Here is a 6,000-nt window from a genome sequence, read left to right on the forward strand (position 1 = left end):
CATCACCACAATCAAGGCCCTAACATATTCATTACCTTCAGAAATTTCCGTGTTTGTATATGTGTGCATGTGTGTGTGTGTTTTATGGTAAGAACATTTAACATGAGATCTATCCTCTTAGCATATTTCAAAGCACACAATACTGTACTTTTAACTGTAGGCACTATGCTGCAGAGCAGATATCTAGAACTTATTCATCTCGGAAAACTGCAACATTAAACTCACTCCCCTCAACCCTGGCAATCACCATTCTACTCTCTGCTTCTTTGATTTTGACTATTTTAGAATTCTTATATAAGTGGAATCATGCAATACTTGTCCTTCAGTGACTGGCTTTTTTACTGAGCATGGTATCCTCTAGATTCATCTGTGTTGTCACAAATGGTAGAATTTCCTTCTTTTTTAAAAACTGAAAAATATTCCAATGTATTTATATACCACATTTTCTTTACCCATTCATCTGTTGATGGACATTTAGTTTGCCTCTATATCTTAACTATTGTGAATAATGCTGCAATGAACATTGGCATGTTAATATATTTTTGAGATAATGATTGTATTTCCTTTGGATATATGCCCAGAAATGAGATTGTTGAATTATATGGTAGTTCTATTTTTAATTTTTTAAGGGACCTCCATACTGCTTTCTGTAGTGGCTGCACCATTTTACATTCCTACCAACGGTGTATAAGAGTTCCAATTTCTCTGTCCTTGTCAACACTTGTTATGTCTTGCCTCTGTTTGATAATAGTGATCCTAACAGGTGTGAGGTGACGTTTCATTGTGGTTTCAATTCGCATTTCCCTGATGATTAGTGACAATGAGCATCTTTTCATATACCTGATGGCTATTTGTATAAGGCCATTTGGAGAACTGTCCAGTTCCCTATGAATTTTGATTTTTTAAAAAAATTTCTACTTAAAATGCCACCGGGATTTTGATAGAGAAATTTCATTGGATCTGTAGATCACTTTGGACATTTTGACAATATTAATTCTTCAATCTGTAACCAGGGATGTTTCTTTATTTGATCTGATTTCATATATTTCATCAGTGTTTTTACAGTTTTCAGTGTACAAGTCTTTCACCCCCTGCATTAAGTTTATTTGTATGTATTTTATTATTCCAGTGCTCTTACAAATGGGATGTTTCCTAAATTTTATTTTCAGATATTTCATTGTTAATATATAGATATGCAACTGATTTTTGTATCCAATTAAGCTTTTACCAGAGTTTAGGGGTTAAAAGTGGCTAGATTAAAGCTTACTATGAAGATTTTAGGGCTGAGTGTAAACATGTTTGTTATATAGGTTGTTGATGTTACATGTCAATTTACAAATAAGATTAGTATGAGAATAGATAACATAGGATTCAGCTTGTGCTCAGATTTAGAGGCTCAGGTTTGGGTTCAGAGTGTTCATATCCTGTTGTCAGTTTGTGATTTAGACTCTGGCTAGTATAGCATGCATTCTGGTATCAGTAGTAGAGTTCAGTCTGTGCTAATATTTAGTACCTCTACTGTGCCCAGTGTCATGGGTATATCTCTCCCAATTTAGGATTAGGTTTGTGGCCAGGCTGATTGCTCAACCTCAAGCTAGTGGTAGGACACATTCCATGGCCACTAATACAGTGAACTTTGTTTATGGGTTTAAGGCTCAGTCTGTGACAAAGGTTAGTATTCAGTCTCAGCCTGTTATTAGCCCTAATAATGGAAGGAGGGTTTTGATTCAACATGCAGTGTGAGGAATTGTTCTTTAGCCAGGCATAGGGTTCAGTCTTTGGGTCTCAGATTGTGGACAGAATTTACATTCTTCATCCCAGGGTGGTACTCAATATGTGGCCAGGAATAGGGCTCAGATCTTGGCCATGGCGAGTTACCTGTGCTCAAGGGTAAAATGAAATCTCTTGCTAGGTTTTAAGCAAAGAATATGAAAAGTATTTGTTTTGTTTTGTCTTTAATTCATGTTCAAGGCTTGGGTTCAGTCCTTGCCCAGGGTTAGCAAAAACAGTTCAGTTTCTGGTATTGGGAATCTGTCTGTGGTCAGCATTAAGGTTAAAGCAGAGTGGGATTCAGTCTGGGGCTAGAATTTAGTCAGAGATAGGGTTTAGTCTATGTTAAAGACTCAGACTCCGTCATTAACCATTTGTGGAGGATCAGTTCTACTTTCAGTGTGAAAACTCGGGTTGGAGGTTAGGCTTATGGGCTCAGTCTGTGATGAGAGTTAGGAATTTAGTCTGTGGCCAGAGACTCAGTTTATAACCAGTTTAGAAGCTATAAAATTTAGGTACCAAATCCATGACCAGTGATGAGGCTGAGTCTGCCCCAGGTTAAGTGGATTATTCTGTGGTCAGATTTATGAAACCAGTTTCTGGCCAAGTTCATAATTTGGGCTTTGAACAGAGTTGAGCCTCAGGCTATGTCTATATTCAGGGTTCCATGGGCAGGATTAGGGCATAAAATGTGGTCAGAATATATCCTCAAGTTTTGTAGGCGGTTTGGTTTCACTTCTTGGCCAGGATCAAGGCACAGTCTTTGGCCAAGTTTAGAGTTCAGTCTCTGTACATGTTTTTGTCTCTGTATGAGGCCAACTTTAGTTGTCATTCTCTTGCCAGTGTTGGGGTCATTTTCTGATTAGTGCTAAGTCTGTGGAAATTGTAGCTGGGTTGGTTTCTAAGATCAAATCTCAGTCTGTGACTGAGAGCATCAATCTGTGGTCAGGGTTAGAGTTCTGTCTGTATCTATGCTGAGCACTCATTTTGTGGTCAGCATAGGATATTAAGTATATCTAAGAGGTCACAGTCTGTAGATCAGGCTTGAGACTCAGCCTGTGACAGGCCGTGTCTGCTGATAGGTTGGATCTCTGTATCATGAAAGGGCTTATCAGTGGCCATAGTTACGGTTCAATAGGAGATCAAGGCTAGAGACTCAGTCAGACACCAGTCATATGTACTTACTCTTGGATCAGGCATAGACAGACAGTGTGTGACTAGACCCAAGGACTCCATTGAATCAGGGTTAAGGCTTTGGAGTGTTAAGGCCAGACAGAGGCTCAGTTTATGGATAGAATTAAGGTCTCCCTTTGGTGCTAAGGGCTAAAGGCTTGTTGTGAAATTAAAGTTAAGATTCCACGTCCAAAGTTTCAGCACTCAGGCTATGTCTTGGGTTGGGTGTTTGGTTGACGCCCAGGGTTACACACAGGAACTGTATTCAGTGTTAGCAGCTTGGTCTATGAGTAGAATTAAGAGACCAGCTGCCTAGGATGTGGCATGATACAGGTTTGTTAATTATATCTGAATAAAGTTGTCATTAAAAAGGTCAAAAGAAAAGAAGAATCCCACAAACGAAATAGGCATGAGACAGAGAAGGAAGCAGGGAAAGAGGCTGACTACTGAATCAAGACCAGTGATGTCTTTGATGTCTCAGAATCTTATGTGAGGAGGGGCAGGGCAAACACAGGAGACTGATGGGAAAGGAAAGAACTGGAGAATAAGGAGCTGGTACCCCCCCAAGGAAGTGAATATGTGCTTTTTAAGGGAGAGAAATTTTGGGGTGCCTGGGTGGCTCAGTTCATTAAGAATCTGCCCTTGGCTCAGGTCATGATTCCAGGGTCCTGAGATCCAACTCCATGTGAGGCTCCCTGCTCAGGCAAGGAGTCTGCTTCTCCCTCTCCCTCTGCTGCTCCCCCTGCTTGTGCTGCCTCCTCTCTCTGTCAAATAAATAAATCAAATCTTTTTTTTAAAAAAAAAGGAGAGAAACTTTTACAAGTTGTCTGGGTGGAAGTGGTACAGGTTGGAAAGCTTTACAAAGGATAGGAACTCTCATTTGCTCAGCATTTCCATCAATTCTTTGTGCCAGCCACGGACTTTCCTGAGCACCCTTTCTCAAGTACTCCTCCACCTTTCCCCACACTATATTGATCTCAGTTGTGTCATATTCCTTGTATTTCAATAAATATTTATGGAATATGTGTACATAGGTTTGTTCTTACATTCTTCCATTGAACCTTCATGACAGTCGTTTGTGTTAAGTGTTCTTATCCCCATTACCCAGACAAGGAAACCAGTTATGCTAATTTAAAAACCTCCAAAGGGTCACACAGCTAGTAAAAGGAGAGCCACGTTTTGAATCCAGTTTTATCTTATTTAAATCTCCTATTTTGTTTGCATTCCACTGCTTTGCCTGTAGTAAGCAGCAAAACCTGACCCAAGCTGATGTGATGCTATTTAGAGTCTTTCACCTATTCACATGGCTATCCATTTTATTCTGAAATATCAATGTGTTTGTAACACCTACCAAGGGTGTTATATAATATACCATACATTCACCATTTACCTGTCTAAAGTACCTCCAAATTATGAATTTCAGAAAACACCTGACACTAAGGATTCTATATGAGGAATTGTGGACATGTAAATCCTTTCTTCCTTGCTGTCTCATTCTGATGCCACCTTCTTCACTTTATTTCATACCTGGCAATGCCTGCCAAGGTCAGGGTATTGGAACACTGAATTCTTTTTGGCAGTAGAGCTGCATATCATAAATAAATAATATTAACTTATATTAGTATGACACAGGAGGAAGTGCTAAGCAAAATAATACTTTTATTTTTTCTCCCATCCCAGGTTTATGTTTAAAATAATATTCTCCCAAACCATATTGGCAAGTTGTCTGTGGTTCTTTATGTAGCGACCTACTTGCAATCCAGCTGGAAGCAGGGTTTGGATGCTAAGCTCAAAACCTGATAACTACTACTGCCAGACTAACTTTGAGTACAACCTGGCAAGTTCTTGTCCTAAGACTTAGAATTCAAGCTCTTTAGATGTATTGGCTCATTTCGCCTTCATGGCAATCTTTTAAAATGGGTAGTGTTATTATATTATTGTCTCAGATTTGCAGATAAAGAAACTGAAGCAAGAGACATTATGTGTTCAAGTCACACAGCTAAGAATTAGCCAAGCAAAGACTTTGATATACATTATGCCTCTTTTGTACCTTCAACTTCTTTAGAAATTGGCTTATGGCATAACTTCATGGACAGACTACACTGACAGTGTGTTGGGTGGGAGCGGGGCTGGAGGAGCTGTGAGTCAGGTCAGCCAGCCAACCAGCCAGCTTCCACTGCCAGGATCCAGCAAGGCCAAAACATTTTCATACTCATTTTTCCTAGGGAAGCAGCAATGTGGAATTCATTATGAGAATTTCATGATGTGATGATTTAGCTGGAAAAGCAGACTCTATAGAAATGTTCCCTCACTAATCCCTGTAGATCACTCTGATGTAAAATGTTATATGTTGATGGGTATGTTTTTACTTATGTGTATGCATGGGTGCACATTTATGTATGTGATTCTGTGTCAGCTAGCATGCCCATGTTAATAGTATATGGGTTCTCAAACTTCAGTCTAATGTCCACTACCTGGATAAAACCTCCAATACTGTTGGAGCCTATCCTCAGAGATTCTGATTCAGCTCAGCTTGAGGGGATGTGTAACTATTTGTTACATGCTCCTGATATGATTCTAATGCAGGTAGTTGATGCAGACCACATTTTGAGAAACGGGGATGATTGTTTAGAATGACCGTGGGAGCCAGGCTGCTAGTGAGTGGCTCCAGGCTTAGGCAAGTCAACTTGCTTCTCCCAACCTCAATTTTCTCATCTATGAAAAATGATGAACAGTACCTGCCTCAGGAGGTTGCCATGAGGATCGAATGACATATATTTATTTAAAGCATGTCTCATTTGATATGCCTGACCCATGATGAGTGCTCAATAAATAATACCTCTTATCATTCCTGTAACATTATTTATGTTCATCACTACCCAGGAGGAATCTGAGACATGGCCACTGCCCTCTAGTACTTAACGGTTAAGGAGAGAAGACTAAAACACATGAAGAAACTAGAGAACATTCAAACACGTTAAATTGTGGGATATTGACTTTAAGGGTGAGTATTAAATAGGGATCTTGAGAGATTGTAGTGACCAAGAGTGAGGAAAA

This window comes from Canis lupus, chromosome X (assembly GCF_011100685.1).
Source record: "Canis lupus familiaris isolate Mischka breed German Shepherd chromosome X, alternate assembly UU_Cfam_GSD_1.0, whole genome shotgun sequence".
Lineage (NCBI taxonomy): Eukaryota > Metazoa > Chordata > Mammalia > Carnivora > Canidae > Canis > Canis lupus.